The following is a 17,220-nucleotide window of genomic DNA, read 5'->3' on the forward strand; positions in this document are numbered from 1 at the left end:
CTTTCAGCAGCGTTCAAACTCCATTCAAGGCTTTTAAAAACCAAGTTTCCCCACTGAACATCATCTTGTCCCACTATTAGAATGAAGTTTAAAGGATGACTGAGGACGGCACCAGAGCAAACAAAAGCTGTAAAAATAACTGCAGGACATTCTTCCAGTCAAAAAGAGGTTAAGAAAGTCCCCCTAGACCCCCAGAGGAAATGATCCCACTGCCCATATTATTGATTTATGCTGCCGTTGGCTTTTAAAGGCGGCACTTTCTATTTCTAAGATTTTTACAAACAATTACTAATGCCAGGACTGTGTAGCTCTGTTCCATTGGTGGAAGTGCCCCAGTAGCAGGAAATGCTGGGCCCTTCCACAGACGTTTCCTTCCAGCAGTGGGATCCACTGACCCTTAACATGTCAGAGGATTAAATGAACCACTTGTCTTACAACCAATATGGACAAACACGAGAGCTATTAAAAATAACTAAAGGCGTATGACAGGAGAAGAAAGCAGACCTATGACTCAAAAGATTCCGATTTATCTTTGTTTAAAAAAAAGGGAGAAAAACAATTCTGCTTTCTTAAAACCAAGCAAGGCATCATCATATTTCAACAAAAAGCATTCTGAAAAGCCGTGTTATAAACTACTGATATTAATGATTTGCAATGGAAATGACGTCAGAGTCTTAGTTACAAATATCCAAATGTTTGCGCTGCCCTCCTAAAAAAACAAACAGTGAGCTCAGAGTCAGAAATGACCCTTTTGAGCAATTAAGCTGTACTGCACAAAGCACGCTGCGAAGTACACGGCCAGCAGAGGTGGGAGAGCCCCAAATTAAAATTCACAGATTGCACTGGGAGAAACACTTAGCAATTAAACATCTTGGAGGTGGCGTCTGAAGTTCCTGCCATTAGCAGCAATGAAAAATGCTTTCATATGTTGCAGCGAGAAATATGGGCAGGCAACTGGGGCCAAAACCATTTTTTTTAACGTCTTGGCTTTAGCATGAGCTACCAAATAAAAAGGGTGGCCTCCTGTAATGCCCACTGACATCACTGGTCCTGTACTGCTGCCACTGTAAAATATTGCTGCTCCTGCTGTAGGACAGTAACTGAGGCACGCCGGAAGATATACTTCTCACATGGTGGAAGGCAACAGGCAATGACCTAAGAGATGACCAAATAAAATATGGAATGTGCAATAAGAATCTATTTCTGGTGTCATTTGCTCACACCCCTCCATTCCGTGCCGCAGAAGCGACGCTGTCTTTGCGATGTGCCTTCCAAAGGCAGGCTTCAAGCTGACAGGGCTGTGCAACAGCAGCAGTGCCCTCAGCGCCGCCAGCCTGCCTGCCTCAGAAGGAAACCTCAGGGCTGGATCTTCCCAGCCCTCCCGTTGTTGTCTCGTGGCAAAGTATGAGCTCAGGCTATCTGATCTACAACGAGACCGACGCCGTTCCTACCTGTGCCATTTGCAATCCTTCCTCACCCAAGATACGATAAAACACAGCATGCCCTGACACATTAGCCAGCTTCGTCCTGAAGAAACAGGCTGGAAATTGCACAGCCTGTATTGTGTGGTGTACAGCACTAACATTTCCTATGCTTTTGGCTCAGTGAACCTGTAGTTTCCTTGGAGTACCAAGTTAAGAGAGTAAAACACTGGTGTACCTCTTGAACAGAGCACACAGGAAAGCCTCCCTCTATACAAGACAGGAGAGGCTGCTCACGGCCGTGGATGGCACAAGAACAAGCTCCACCTTGCTGAATACAGCTTTTATGACATCCTTGCCCAAACGGTGCCCGCCAACAAGTCCGAACATCTTCAACAACACTGGCCATTGCTGAAAGAACAAAACCCCTCACAGGCCTCAGTGCCTCTTATGGCACATCTTGTCCCTCACTTGGGATGCGTGCTGGATTTCCTGGTACCCATGAAGGGCGAAGGGAGGATTCCAAACACCTGCCTGCTGTACATGAGAGCTCAGCTGTGAGCTTTGCGTTCTTCACAGGTTTCTGACAGGCGATGCTGCTCTCCATGAAGTAATACAAACCAGCACTTGCATTTTGCTGAAGATCATATCGAACACCTGCTAAGTTAAATGGAAGAAACAGCGCAGGATTATGTAAAATACTGGCCAAATCTTGCTTACTTTAACGTTCTCTGTGAAGACCAGAAGGATTTGGTCCAGAAGTATCAGATACGAGGATCAAAACCTGCTACTGACTACCTTAAAGCTGAGAAATATATTTTTCTATCAACCCACTTGAAGATTTATAATACATTAAGGAACATTAAGGAGAAGAAGAAAAGCTAAATGGGCCAAAAGCAAACAAAAGAAGCATGTTCTCTTGAGATTGCTAATGCTGGCAGACAATAGCACAGAAAGAACTCCTCTGACAGATCTTTGAAGTCTTCAATACAGCTTGCTACTGGTCCATGTTAATGAGATTTGCTCAAATACTTTTAAATTATTCCAAAATGTCTTAATCTATTTTCTAAATCTTTTTTACCCAGTTGCTTCAGAAAAAAATCACAGCTTCACCCACCTCTTTTTTTTCCTCACAAAAGGTGAGGTTTGAAACCAGTTGTGCTGCCCAAGGTACACACAGCCTTTCTGGGGAGGCTCAGAACAGAACACACAGGTAACATTCTGATTTCTATTACCACAGCTCACAGAAATGCTTTGCACCAGGCTGTGCTCTTCAGCTGAAGGAACTCGAAGGCCCTAACAATCAGGATATTTCAACTGCTCCCAACGTCAGCAAGTCAATGGAGCCGGTCTTTAGAGGCGCCCCAATGGCTCCAGCCACAGGACTGACATCCCCCCAGCTGCAGGCCTCACAAATCCCCATTTCCCTCTGGGTCTGAAGGCTGAGCGAAGGAGAATATAGGTAAATACATTCAAAGTTAGAGCTCAGACCCACAGATCTATCTGCTGACCATCTAATTTGGCACTGAGTTACAGAAAGCAGCTCCTGTACTATTTCTGATGTTCAATTAGCATTTAGCTCTGACAAGCATTAAGATTTGAAAGTTTAAACTAAGTGTAACTTTTCTAAATCCTTTGTGCTTGATTTTTTTCCCTGTTGAGGGTTTTCTAAAGGATTCTATCTTTGCAATCTTAAAGTCTGCATGTGTCTTTTGTTATCAATAATGTACAACTTTAGTAGCATGTTTTGTACCTTTCAATTTTTCAACACACAAGCTATCCCTGATTTACAATGCTCGCTGAATGGTGTTTGATTATTGAAAATGCTTTCACATACTTTTAAACAAACGAATGCTCCTGGAAAACCAACACCATCGTCCACAATTCCGTAAAAATACATTTCCCCACCTTTCTCCCCAAATCAAACACTTCAATTCAAATTCTTACTTTGAGGAACAACTGGCAGATAATTAGGCACGATGCCTAGCAGTGCTAAATAAAGGAGCACGTAAACCCCTAATTCCGAAGGTTTAACCATCACAGTCCCTTGCTGCATCTATTCAGTTTGAGTCTCTGCTCAGAGCTCTGTGGACTGGACAGAAGACAAAACAGGGACCAAAGCACAGCGTAACGCTGTCAGCATCCTGCTGCACACGGGGCCAGGCCTGCACTCTGCTCTGGGACGCGCAGGGCCACGCGGCCGCCCCTCCAGGAGCACAGAGCCCTGCTCTGCACGCGCACCGAGCAGCTGAGCCACTAACTCAGAAGATGGGATTTCACCTGAAATTAAACTGTTGAGCAATTGAGCTCAAACTCAATCAACCAAACCCTTAACCTCCCCTGTTTCAGTGGCATGGCTCTAATTAGGACTCCATCACTATTTCCATTACTATCTCCTATTCTCATGGTTTATTATCTCGGCAGTTTCAATTTGACATCCAGTTTCTTAGACCACACATCACTCATTATGGCTTTATTTTACGAAACGTTTTGCAAGATCATGGACAGATCCTGGAGCATTTTGTTGTAAATAGCACCAGCAACGCAGCGGGAGCAGGGCAAATCCCCACCTTGTCACAGAAACGTGCCCTACCACTGAAGGATGCACAGAAAAACTCTATTTTTAAGCTGTGAATTTTGTTCTGCAGTTTACAAACATACTTGAAAGCATGTTCCACATCCGTACACCACAGTTAGTCCATGGTGTTCTCTACAGTCCTCAATGACTTCCCACATCTAGTTTGGCTGAACCCTGCATAGCAGCTCCTGGGTGAGACTCAACCTGTGTCACAGCCTGGAAGACGGGACAGCCCTCTGCAGTGAGATATTCTGCATGTCACCCAAACTGCTGACTGCACAGTGATGCACACCAGGTGCCAAATGCCTGGCATACGTCGTGTCCTGACGGCAGGAACAGAAAATGTGCCTCCTTTTGGAGAAACAGGTTATAAAATTCAAGCCAGGCTGAAGAGGTAATGTTCTGCATTTATAACAACCAACATTCTTCATTTTCCCAGGTCAAATAGCACCTGGCCACACATCAACCATGGCTCCATAAGAATGCCAACATTCTCAGCCAGTCTGGTGCATGGGCTCCTGCCATTAAAAAGAACAAGCAACTAGTAATATTCAAATATTGAAGAGAGGCATATATCATACAACTGCCATACACCACGAGGACAGCCAAAGACTGCAATATTCACTTGAACTTCATGAATTTCATTTCATCCTCAGTAAATATATATTTTTGGCAACAAAGAACTTAAAAAAAATAGAAAAAAAGGAAAAACACATCGTCCTCAGATCTATTTTAATTTAAAGCAGCAGAGAACAGGGACATTTCTTCCCTCTTGAAGTACATTTTAATAGAATTAAAAATAAAAATAGCTCTAATTCACTCTGATGCATTTAGTCATTCTGTAAAATTCTAAGTTTAAAATGAAATCACCATTTTATATTCAAACAAGGTCAAGGGAACAGTACTAACGAGCACTGACATCACAGCGAGCAGCAGCCACTGCTCAGCGCTTACATCAGTGTTGCTTGTTGCTATGGTGCTTAACCGACTATTAATTTCTGAAAGAAGGTGATTATAAAGCAGCCATATGAACCTCAGTCAGATGACACCCTTCAGTACCAAACACTGATCTGCATCACTCCTGTCTTCTGCAAGTTAATTCTATGAATCACCACTTTTGTGATGTTAATATTCCTTTCCAACTTGAAACTTTGGGCCAGAAGAGAAGCAAGGAGTTAATTCCGAAGGAAGGGACTTTCACATTGCTTTAAATAAAAATCATTTTGCACAGAGCAACAGCTAAATTCTGCTCTCCGCTGCACTGCTGCAAACCCAGCAGTGTGTCAGCTCAGGATGCCACAGCACTGAAGCTAACCGGGCCATTCCGCAGGGACCCAGCAAGACAACCAACCCCGCTGTGGGGCAGAGCTGCTGCAGCTCCCAGCCCTGCACTCATGAATGCTGGCCACGTGGCCACCAAGATCAACCAGAGCTGGGTCTTCCCATCCACACACAACTGCTCTCAGCCATCAGACAGCCCCCATAGCACATGGTGAGAAGCCAAAAAGGACATCCCTGGGGCCTTTCTCCTGGAATGCCTTTGGGCACCTAAACCATTGACTTCTCACGTCTGAGCCACAAAAGCTTCGTGCCAAGCCCAACCTCACAGCTGCTACCTGTGCTGCCACAGGAACTTCACTTGTGTCACTAAAGCACGTTCATGGGGTCTGTAGGATCAGGTCCTCCATTCCAACATGTTCCAGAAACTACGCACAAGACAGTATTTGTATTTACCTTCTGCTGTTGCTCCTGTAACGCAATCTTCAGTTACAGCCACCCAAATAGGTCACTCTTCTTACCCTGCAAAAAGAAGGGAACACACATGACCGCCGTGTCCGTGCTGGCAACAACACCCAAAGCGTTTCACTGGCCCCGGCCTTGCAAGTACAAACATCAATAAAGCAACAAACGAATCTAATCGTGTTTAATGGTGAATGACTTTCAGAGAGAGTTAATAAAAACAATCAAGTCACAGGACTGCTGCTTATCGGTACCAGCCCGTGTGCGGCTCTTCAGTTCAGCAAGAACAACTTGGTCTTTGGGAGGAAAAAAAAAGCAACAAGAAACCGTGGAGATGAGACATCTTTGTTCTCCAGCATAAACTTTCTTAATCTCGATGTCTATCAATCTATTTTCAGTTTGAATAATATATGAGTTCAGTCCTTTGTTTCAGGAATCTGACTATTGTCTGAATGAGTTCTCCTTGCTTAAGGCATTTTAAGACCGTTTGTAACCATGTCTATTTTAGCTTCTGGATCCTTTCCTTTTCCATCCTTTTCCATAGAGACACAGTCCTAGATAAGATTTTAAAACTAGCTGCATCCTCCACGCCCCATTCAAAAAGTTGTTTACTGTCTCGAGGTTTCTTCTGGTTAAGCATACCAAGAAAGCCAAGGTGGTGAGAACAGTGGGTATTAAAGGGAGAAATAATTAAAGAGTGTCTTTATAAAAAAGTAGGAGGGAGAAAACAGCACGTGCAGGGTTTTTTTTTACCCTGTATATTACTGCATCTTGTGTACTCTCTCTTATGCAAAAGAGTATGTAATCTTTTAAGAAACATGACAATCTGCCACTTTCTGTTCATGTAATTGGGATCAACATATGGTACAAGAGAAAAGAAAAACATTTGTTTATTAATTTAGATCGAGTTACTAACTCAAACCACTAACAGCACTCAGAATTAATTCAGCATCAATTGACCAGATACCTTAAAAGAGTAAAATTAGAACAATGTCACTGAAACACTGACCTGCTGCAGGGGTGCAGGCTACCACAGTTTAATGAGGACAGAAAGAAGCGTGCAATAATGTGCCGACACAGATGACATCATACAAAATGGAAAGTCAGTGACATGTGGATGTGTAAGACAGAGCTACGTGAAACTCCATTTCATGAAATTCACACAGTGAGGTGGAGCTTTGGGGGTGTTACTGAAACTCGCCAAATGCTAAGTTATGCCGTTTCCATCAGGAGGTAAAGCTTTTGACTGAAGCAGCAGAATACCAACCTCTGGGAAAAATGAGAACCTCCATTAAATTATTTCTGAAGAAGATGTACTCACTTGCCATTTATTCTGGAAGGAAAAACTGTTTTCCCAGTAAGAATAAGGCATTTTCTTCACCACTGACAATTACGAATTCTAGGCAGAAAAAAAAGGCTAGCTTGAGATGAAATTAGTATTGCTTTTATCTGCTGCTATTTCACCTCATTTTAATGAGAGAGAATTTCTTTTGCCAGTGCTTGTGACGAGATACCGGGGGATGTGGGCCACAACACGTACGTGTGTGGTGGATAGGAAACACTGCATGCTTCACTGGGGTGCACACATCACACACAGATCCTGCACTCGAAAGGACACAGCACTGCTCCATCCTAATAGCTCAGGCCTCACCTTCCTGAGAGCATGTAAAACAATACATCTTTTATGTAAAATACATGACCTCTGACATACGATGTGCTCTTAGATTAACAACAATGGAGGCTTTTATCTTGCTTTGCTGCAGGGGTTATCTCGGATGCGAACCTTTAAACCCCTTTTCATATTTATCTATTTTACAAATTCCCCGGTATTTGGCAGTCAGATCTGTATTTTGGCAGTATTTTGCAAGCAGACTTCATTTCTACCCCGAGTCTTCATGATAGCAAGAGAACCATCTTAAAATACACTTTTTAAGGAAACTGCTGAAAATGACATGTTTGCATAAAGCGTGCACACAATAACCCTCTAAGTGGGGCTGCAGGAGGCAGGTAACTCTGTCCACATGTGCTGGTTCCAGAGAAACAACGCTGCAAGGCACGCTCTGCATTGGGCCTCTGCTGCTGATGGGCAGGACGTGCTCCAGGGCGGCACAGCCAGGGCTGGGCAGGGCTGCCACGCTGCCCACAGTGCAACCACTGGCAGAGCTGGGGCTGCTTTCAGCCCTGGATATTTGTGCCATGCTACTACCTGTCAAGAATTTGGATAATGTACCACAGAAATTAAGATGAGCAGCAGGGACAGCTGTTCCCACCTGTGAAAATTTCTCATTAATAGTCTAAAAGCCGAATATCTCAAAACGTAGCAATACAAATACAGACTCTCCTCCTGAAAATGTTTATACGGGTGAGTGAATTGATGTAGGCAACACACATTCCTTCCATCATGCTGTCTTTAAGATAAACACCAAGTACCATCAACACTGTAAGTGTGTGTGTGGAGCAAACAAGGAAAAAATCCCAACCTACCCAAGCAAGACAGTTCGCTACACTCATACTTTCCCTCGAGGAGATGATTAAAATAGAAAAACAAACCACACACAAAAACCCACTTTGCGAGCAGCGGTGGCCGTATCGTCTCACAAGTCGAGGGAAGCTCTCCCAACACCTGCAACACGGCTCCGATGGCTTAGCTGGGATCACACAGAGGGGACAGACCATGCTGAACTACTGGCTGCGTTCAGATTTTACAGACATCCCTGAAAACATGGAGTTTACATGCTGAGTGCCTCAGTTTGCCTATCAGCAAGATGAGTCAGTGCTTTTCTTAAGCATTCTGAAATCCCTGAGTACAGAAATACGTTTTATAAGAGCTGTTTTCAACAGGGTTTGGGAAAGGCAACCAGTAATGATGCTAAGATCACGACCTGAGCCACTGCCATGGCCTGCTCAGTTGACTTTAAGACAACAAACCCCTACTGCTCAGGATCCGGCCCTGCGCATCTATTTGGTACCAGGGCACAAGACAAAGACAGAAGAGGCTTTGCCATTTTACCTGCTGCTGGGTCAGTCCCTCTGGCATTTCTGATCCCACCATACTTGCTCAATTTAGTGGTCGCCTTTGTCAGGAGATAATCCTGGGAAAGCTGTGGGATGGAGTCCTAACACCAAGTGAGCACTGCAAAGCCAAATTTACCCCAAAATATGAAGAAAATAGAGATAAACAGCGCTATGGAATGAAGCTCTACTTAAAAGATTAACGTTTTTATTAATATCAAAATCCAATAACCTCGGGTATAGCCAGAAATTGATGAACAAAGATCTTGAATCCACACAAATTGGCTGTGAGTAATTTTACGCAGGAAAGTAGAGCATCAGTTGAACTGCTTCCCTGCTTAGCATTATTCACTTCTTTTTTTGCCAGTGTCCTGGCCCTCAGTAGCTTGCAAATCATTACTGGAAATCTAAACCAGAGAGGGAATCTCCCTGCCGTTACCTAGAAAGCACTCTTTTTATTCAAAATAGACAGAGAACGCACACACAACAGTACAACAAAAACTGTTTCTGAATTTTGGTTTCCATTAACTTCTCTTATATAAGATTGGCTGAACTATATTTAATGTGTCTGGTTCTGTGATTTTGTGAATAAAATATTAACTACAGGTTTTCCTGAAAGCTTTAAAATATCAAAACTTGATAAGTAATATAAGTGCTTTCGTGACTCATCTAAATACAGCGAGCCACCTAACACAGCTACTGCTTCCCTTCAAACTGCCCAGGTCACACACAGCTGTACCAGCCTGAAAGATGCCCTGCTATTGCCAGTATTACTATTTTGTCATCCGGGAGGGGAATCAGTGCAGCCAATGACTTTGTTGACTACAGATACGTAAAAGAAAAAAAAAAAAAATTGCTTTTTTATTTGGTATTTTGTTAACCCTGAGACTACACCGACAGAGTGCTGGCAAAGAGCAGCAGGCGTGCTGTGGGCACGGTGCTGCACACAGCTCTCCTAGCCTTGCACCAGCACACAAACCATGTGCAGCACTGCTTTGGAGATGTTCAGAATAAGGCCCTTCAGTTTTACCATGCCTGGTTGTTTTTTTGTTTTTTTTTTGAGGTGTCAAGCAACCAAATACACACACACACACACACACACACACATATATATATAATACTGAAGGAAAAAGAATTCTGCCCTCTGTCAAGGCAGCTGCTTGTTACTGCGTAGTTTCTATTAAATATCATGGGATTTTCTTTATCAGGAGTCATTATCGCCTCCTCAGAAAGTGAAATGCAGGTGAGCAGCACAACTGCAGGGGCCGAGAGCTGCTCTGCCACCTCGCTGTGAGCAGCGCCGGGCAGCAGCTCGCTGCCTGTCGGGGAAGGGTGAGCACGTCAGGCCGTGCTTCATTTCCAGACATCAGAAGGCTGGGCAGAATCTCTGCCCGGTGCTTTTAGTTTATTCTGAACAGAAATAAAGCAAAAATAAACAGGAGCACGAGGACAAAGCTACGCGCGGCACATTTTCTCTTCCCACAGAATATTACCTTTCGTGTCCACTGTAACCTTGGAAAAGAATCACTTGACGTGAGCCAACGCTACCAAAGCGATCGCAAGCCATTCCTCCCCGCTCGGCAGCGGCTCGCACGGAGCCGTGGGCAGCGCACGATTCGAGCTCGGCTCGGCAGCCCGCGGCGCACGGAGGGACCCGGCGTGCCCGCAGCCCGGCCGAGCGCTCCCCATCTCCCTGTTCCTTAAAATAACTCCGTGCCTGAACGCCGGCCTTAACCGTTTTATGTCTAGACTTCTCCTCCGGAAACTTGGCCTCGTGTGAGCGAGGAGCGGCGGGAGCGGCTGCGGGGCGAGCGCAGAGCCGCGGGTGCAGAGCGGGCAGTGCGAGCGCTGCTCAGAGCCTGACAGAAATTAAAAATTAAAAAAAAAATAATTAAAAAAAAATAGGGGGTGGGGGGAGCGGCGCGCAGTTACTTCTCGAGACTCGCACAGCGGTCCCGCAGCTCCGGCGCACGGCCGCAGCTCCGACGAAGCGCCGCCGCCTCCCGCCGCGCCCCCGCGCTCACCCCGCTCCCGCCCAGCCCGCAGCGCCGCGAGCCCCGGGCGCGGTGCGGCGGGAGCGGGCGGGCGGGCGGCCCTTACCTCGCGGCGGCTCCGGTGGCGGCCGCGCGGCGCTACCGCCGGGGGATCCTTTAGCGGCCCTTAAACGCTGAAGCCTAAAAACAATATTTGCTGTTTTACCTTGGAAGCGTTAACAAAAGCTTTGTTTTAGCTTTTAGCCGGGTGCGCAATAAGAGTTAATAATCAAATCCGTCCCAACCCCCACGAGTGTTAAACAAAAAGATAAAAGAAATGCAAATAGCTATTGTCATGGAAAGTTAAAGTACCTGTCTGTATTTTTAAGTGAAAACTATTATCTCTATCAATCAAAATTTAAGAATACAATAGCACTAATCACACGAGGTGCTGTGACTGAGGTACTTTTCGCTCATAAAAAAGTTTTTTTTTCCTTTTCTTTTTTTTTTTTCTTACGCGGTGCACAGAAGCGCCGCGCTGCCCATCACGGGCGGTTCGAGCAATGGCGCTGCGCACCGCGGCGCCCCCCGGCTCCCCGCCGTCAGCGCCGCGCCAGGCGGGCGGATCGCGCCGCGCACCGCGGTCCCCGCACGCCGTGCTCAGGTTGGTGAAATTCTCTCCGCTCCTCGCACTTCCCAACATGTGGTGGAACAGCACACTCTTCTGTTTGAGAGGAGTTACTCAAACGGAGGAAATAGTTAATTGCTCGCCCCAACTACTGCTGCCGGCCTCGGCGCGCGGCGGCTCCCCCGCCGCCACGGCGGCACTCCGGAGATGCGCCCTTTGTCACCCGGCCCCGATGGCCACGCCGGGCCCCGCCGCCGGACCCCGCGCAGGGTGTGCTAGGAAGTCATTTCTACAACTAATCTGTTCAGACCGAGGCAGAAAGCGAGCCGCACGGTTAATAAGGGCGAGCGCGAGCGGCAGTAATTACAGCTGTACTAAAAGAAAGAGCTGCAGATGAAAACACCTCCAGCCAGTAGTTGAGGATGCCATGATGCGAAGCCCCGGCGCAGGGCTGCCGCCCGCCCCAGCAGCAGCAGGACTGTCATGTTTCCCCCCGCGCTATCAGGTTTCCTACTCCACAGCCCCGTGCTCTGCATCATGGCTAACATCTCCAGTGTGCTATTAATATCAATGAAGAGACGATTCAATTCCCACGTAAGGAAAACCTTCCTCTTACAGCACAGACACACTGGTGAGGACCCTTGCTAAGGAAACAATAAAGACCAGAGGGGTTGGATTTTTTTTTTTTTTCCTTTTTTTTTTTTTGCTGCTGCTTTTGCAGTTCTGTGTTGCACACTGTTGGAAAGCTTTTAGCTAACAATGGCAGCATTATCTTCGGGATAGTTACAAAACAGGATTTGTTAGCACAAAGAATAACAACACCGAACTCAGTCCCCGCTGCCCCCCCGCCAATACCTGCCTATTGCAGCACGGCGTTTCGGACTTTATTCGGAGTATATTCCAGAAACACCTGTATTCCTCGGCCAATTCCTGCTACAAACTGCCCCGGCACACCGACTTTGCTCAAGGAGCTTTGGACGATTCAAACAAACAAACAAACAAACAAACACTCGCTCTCTGCATTTATAAAACGGAACAGAAACAAAAGTATCTCACCCTACCGTAGTGCAAACTTACCCATTAATGAGGAAGAAAAAGCCTTAGAGCTGCAAGTAATTCCCAACCAACTGCAGAAAGTTGAGAGTTTGAGAACACTAAAGCACTTCTGACTATCCAGCCTTTCTGTGCCTCAACACTGGCTGCAGTGTAAGGAAGGACTGAAGGTATGTGGTCTAAACACAACAAAAGCCACTGCCTTACTCTAGATTAAATATGCAGGAAGAGGCCCCTTTGCATAAACACAAACACTCAGCAAATGAGTAACTGGCTCAAATCAGACGCCTGCTGTGCATTCTACCTGTCCTGATCTCTGACAAGCTGCACAGCTTGTTTAAGGGGGTAGGAGCTACCAGATCAAATCAAACCGTGGAGCTAAACGCTTTCTTCATCTAATAGTAAATAACAACAGCACCAACAACTCGATGCCAAACGTTCATTTCTAATCTAAGCACTGCTCTGGCAAAAAAACTGCACCGTGTGCTCTGCCCGCTTTGGCTCAGCCACCCATTTCACCACAGCAGAAACACAACCAAGCACCACCTGTAAAATTCATTTTCATTAACTGTGCTGCAACCCAATATATCGCCAGTAACAAGGATTTAAAATTAATACAGAGACTTCTGGTTGAGGTGACGCATTAAATGTGAATTTGCTCGCGCTGTCCCTATGTTTTGTTTACTATATAAAAGACATTCCACATGGAAACCTACTTCAGCTGTTACGAACCACTGCATAACGTGCACCGATTCACTGCTTCACTGGGGGAAAGGGAAAACATTTCTAAGGGCTCCTCCAAAAATGTCATTTCCAAAATATCAGTCTCACAAAGCTGCCCCTCCAGACCATATTTACTTCCCAAACCAACTAAATTAGAGACTGTGATAACCACCAAGCACCTCGAAGCATCTATTATTATAATCAAATATCCATAATTATACACTGTGATTTATTCTTGCTTCTAGAGAAATGAATTATTTTTTCACTCCTGTGTATCCTCCCAGAAATAGAATGAAGAAGCGAAATGTGAAAGCAATTGGAATTCACCAGTGTCCCTCCCTAACTCAAGGAGTCAAATCGCATTGACCTCTTTCTGTAAGTCCTAGCTACATGTTGGTTTTAGTAATTTAATTATTTTTTAATAACTCGCAGAATTAAATGATTGCCATTGAAACACAAATAAGATTATACTCCCCTGTCTTTCTCTCCTGTGCTCCAGACTGCCGCACGAGATGGACAACACGACTGCTTTCGACACCGAAATTTCATTCTGAAAGACCCCTCACGCACACAGAAAGCAGCACGCAGTGACTGGGCTCTCAAGCACGTGCTGCAGATTATTTCAAAGGATACTGGGTACAGCTAGCAGTTTTAATGAGAATCAAACATGCTCGGTTCAACTGGGCACTCCTACAGAATGGAGGGAGTTTTCACTTTCCCTTGGATTAAACTCACCGTGTTAAAACAAAATTGCTAACAAGAGCCAGTCAAGCCTAACAAGATAAAAATCCCCCCCACAAAAAATCCTGCAAGAAATTTTAGAGCCCCTGTATCGCTCACTGTTTTTGCATTGAAATGACCTTCCAAATAAGGTGTTAAATAATACGGTTCACATAGATGATAGTGATCTAACCTTGATGCAAATAAACCATAGAACAAAATTTAATCAGTATATCACTGTGTAAAAGCCTTTGTCCATCCCAATGGAGCTTCTAATGACTGTTTTGGCAGTTCTGGCTGGTAGTTATGCCTCCCTGCTCATATATATCTCATACTGGTTGAGCAAGCTAATGGAACTGCTGTTAGTGGAATCCAATATTAATACCCTGCATCGTGCAAAACTGGATGCAACTGAATATATTACACAATTACAGGTAGTGTCTAATTCCATAGGTATTAGATGCTGGAGTCAATTAATATTTTAATAGAGAAAGTGAAATAAATACTACATTTCAGGTAAGATGTATACAGAGTCTGGGTCTGCCGGTCTTCCTGCTGCAAGCCTACTGTGTCCTTAAACAGAGCAGACATAGAACCCTGACAAAAATTGGCAGGCAAGCTTTAGATGCTGTGTGACACATACTGATGCACAGAGTCAAAGATGCCATCTTCATGCAAGCTCCACTAGTTATGAGCTTGAGAGAAAATGAAACAAAAAACCCAACACAACAGAACAAAACAAGAAAAAAAAGGTTGGGGGGGTGAGACTGGAGTGAGACCTCCAGAAAATAAACAGGGTGTACAGTTTCAAAGGCTACAGACACAGACATTTCATTGTTCAAGCCAATTATCAGTGGAAAATAATAACAACAGATGGATTCAGAGTCACTGACTTTTCATATGCACTTCATCTCTGCACAACAGATGATGAAATGCGAGAGCTATCTCGGAAAGGCAAAACATCTTTCAGTAAAAGAACTCTATACTCCAGATGGGGACCTTCTAAGGCAGCTGATTATCTTCTTATAATGTTGTAAGATAGACTTACTAAAACATTTCAAGAACTGATCAGATAGGATGAGCACAATGGCATCATTATTCGAAGCAAGTTGCTGCAGCCTCAGACTTGTGACGGAATAGTCAGCGAGCTCAAGAAGGTCAGAGCTGCTCGGTGCCATTTCTTCATCAAGCTCCCGGTCGCAACAAAGAACCCGAGGTCACCTCTTGTAACCTGGGCAAAACACGGGGGTCAGCCCTGCCCAGAGAGGAGACACAGGTGTGGGGCCACCGAGTCAGCATCTGAAGCAGAAGAGCCGGGCGCTGGTCCCTGTGAAAGTCCTGCCACTGAGCAAGGCGAGCCCACTCGGCTCACACAGACGCCAAGGCGGAGGATGGAACGTGTTTACAGTCACAATCATTTTCACTGTAATTGCTAAATGCAGAGGGGCCTCGTCATCCAGGGGTCTGATTTGGAGTGAACTCGGCTGAGTCGATGGAGCGGTGCTGGTGAAAACCGGCGTGAGGCACAAGATTTAAATTGTTTTTTACAAAGCTTTTACAAAACTCATCTCTTATGGGAAATAAAACTAAATTTGCTTTCAAAGGGAAATAACAAATACATGTAAATTCTGGTGGTTCCAGTGATAAGCATTTCCAACAAATGTCACAAACACCCAGTTGAGAACCACCTACCTTTCATAACCTTCTCCCACTCAACCTGAATACCACAAAGTATGTGTTTTTGATAATATGAATCAGGTACACCGCAGTCTCAAAACTTTAAAAAAAGAAGAAAGTATGAAAAAAAAAAAAGAAAAAAGAAGTAGTGGAAAAATTAGCTCATTAATCTTTAAGACAACATTTATTTAATGGAAGAATACCACATAACTAGCGCACTAAAATGAACTGGGTGCCATTTCCACAGTTTCCTCTCCAAAACACTGCGAGGAAAATTCACAAAAATCACACACTGGAAATCAGTATCACATACAGAGGGGTAGCAGCACACAACACAACGCACTGAACTTGCACCTACTGCTAATTTATTTCACAAGTTGCAAAATATTTTATAAGTACAGGGCTGTTGATTTCACAAATGCGAAGGGAAGGGAGAAGTTTGCGGGCGCAGTGTTTCCCTTCGTTGTGAAGTACTTTGTCAAAAGTAAATTCACAAGGGGAACATACAAGCAAAGAGTAAATTTTGCCCAGGGCAAAATTCTGCAACTGCTTTAAGAAGCAAACAAGAACACAAAAGATGTGTAATACAACCATCTGGCTCTGCTCATGCTATATCAATAATCCCCAAAATTTATCCCCACCCCCTTAATCAACCCACACTGATGCCACAAAACCAAATGGCATCACTTATGCTTCCTGCCCATCACATTTTGAAATGATATTTAATATGCATACAGTACATATTTGCATGTTAATCAATTTCTTTAAGAAAAAGAATATTTTTGCTTCATGAGCTATTAGTTCAGCTTTTTTCTTCTTATTCACACTGGGATCTGTAAAACCACCAAGAAAGTCCTTGTGGTAAAGATACTCTCATATCGACACAGCGTGTCAGGTATCAGGATAACGTACCGGTCAGAATTTCAATCTCTTCTTCTCTCTAGTTTTGTGTCACAGTGTGAAAATAGCAGAGGATGAATAATAATGTGCCAGCAAAATTATCAGTTCAAGAAACATGGGTAAGCAATCCATTTTGAAGTTGGTTTTAGATGTGCTTCTAAGCATCACCCTACGTGGGATGCAAGGAGGGAACGATGCAGACAGAAGGGGAAAAGGACACCTCAGCACATCTTTTCTATCTGGGATGCTAAGAGTTGGCCCCAAGTGCTTCCAGCTGCCACCATCCTGGAAACACTGCAAAGACCAACATCTGAGGTGACACTGAGCACACGTTTCCTCATACCCACAGGATCTGGGGCTGGATCCTCCTCCCAGCACCCAGCGAGGGGAAAAAATCATATGAAAACCCCGAGCGGTGCCACAGGCTGCTGGGAGAAGAACACGAGGAGCTGCATGCCCAAGAGAAGGCGTGTGGATGAAGGACAGGGCTGATGTGCAACTCTCACCCAGAAGAAGGTGGGAGACAACCCTGCCGCAGACAGACGGCAGACAGACAGACGGCCTCGGTGGCCCCGTGGGCAGCCCCACACAAAGGCCAGGCCCGGCACGTTGGACTGAAAGAGCTGCCTCGCGATTGTCTGGGGCTGGCTCGGTTCTTGAGGGAAAATCGCCCATGTAACTATCGTGATTCATAGCGCGAGTGCGCGCCGTAAAACGGTACCAACAACAGCACTTCAAAGGCGACCGCTCACAGGCACGATGGCCACAGCCCTGGCTGCTGACTCACAGCTCTTA

General features: G+C 45.1%; 1 protein-coding gene across 12 annotated transcripts in view; it reads right to left on the minus strand.

Annotated features, from left to right (window-relative positions):
- Positions 1–17,220, minus strand: part of FOXP1 (forkhead box P1) — a 341,534-nt gene that overhangs the window by 193,942 nt on the left and 130,372 nt on the right. For 10 of the 12 annotated variants that reach the window (XM_048957784.1, XM_048957785.1, XM_048957787.1 and 7 more), the window contains one exon: positions 5,734–5,799. The gene's annotated coding sequence lies outside the window, so the exon portion shown is untranslated. Of the gene's footprint in view, positions 1–5,733; positions 5,800–10,244; positions 10,578–12,429; positions 12,604–17,220 lie in introns of those variants that run through there. The other 2 variants (XM_048957788.1, XM_048957793.1) reach the window with 2 other exon arrangements.

This window comes from Lagopus muta, chromosome 11, assembly GCF_023343835.1.
Source record: "Lagopus muta isolate bLagMut1 chromosome 11, bLagMut1 primary, whole genome shotgun sequence".
In the NCBI taxonomy this organism is placed as follows: Eukaryota; Metazoa; Chordata; class Aves; order Galliformes; family Phasianidae; genus Lagopus; species Lagopus muta.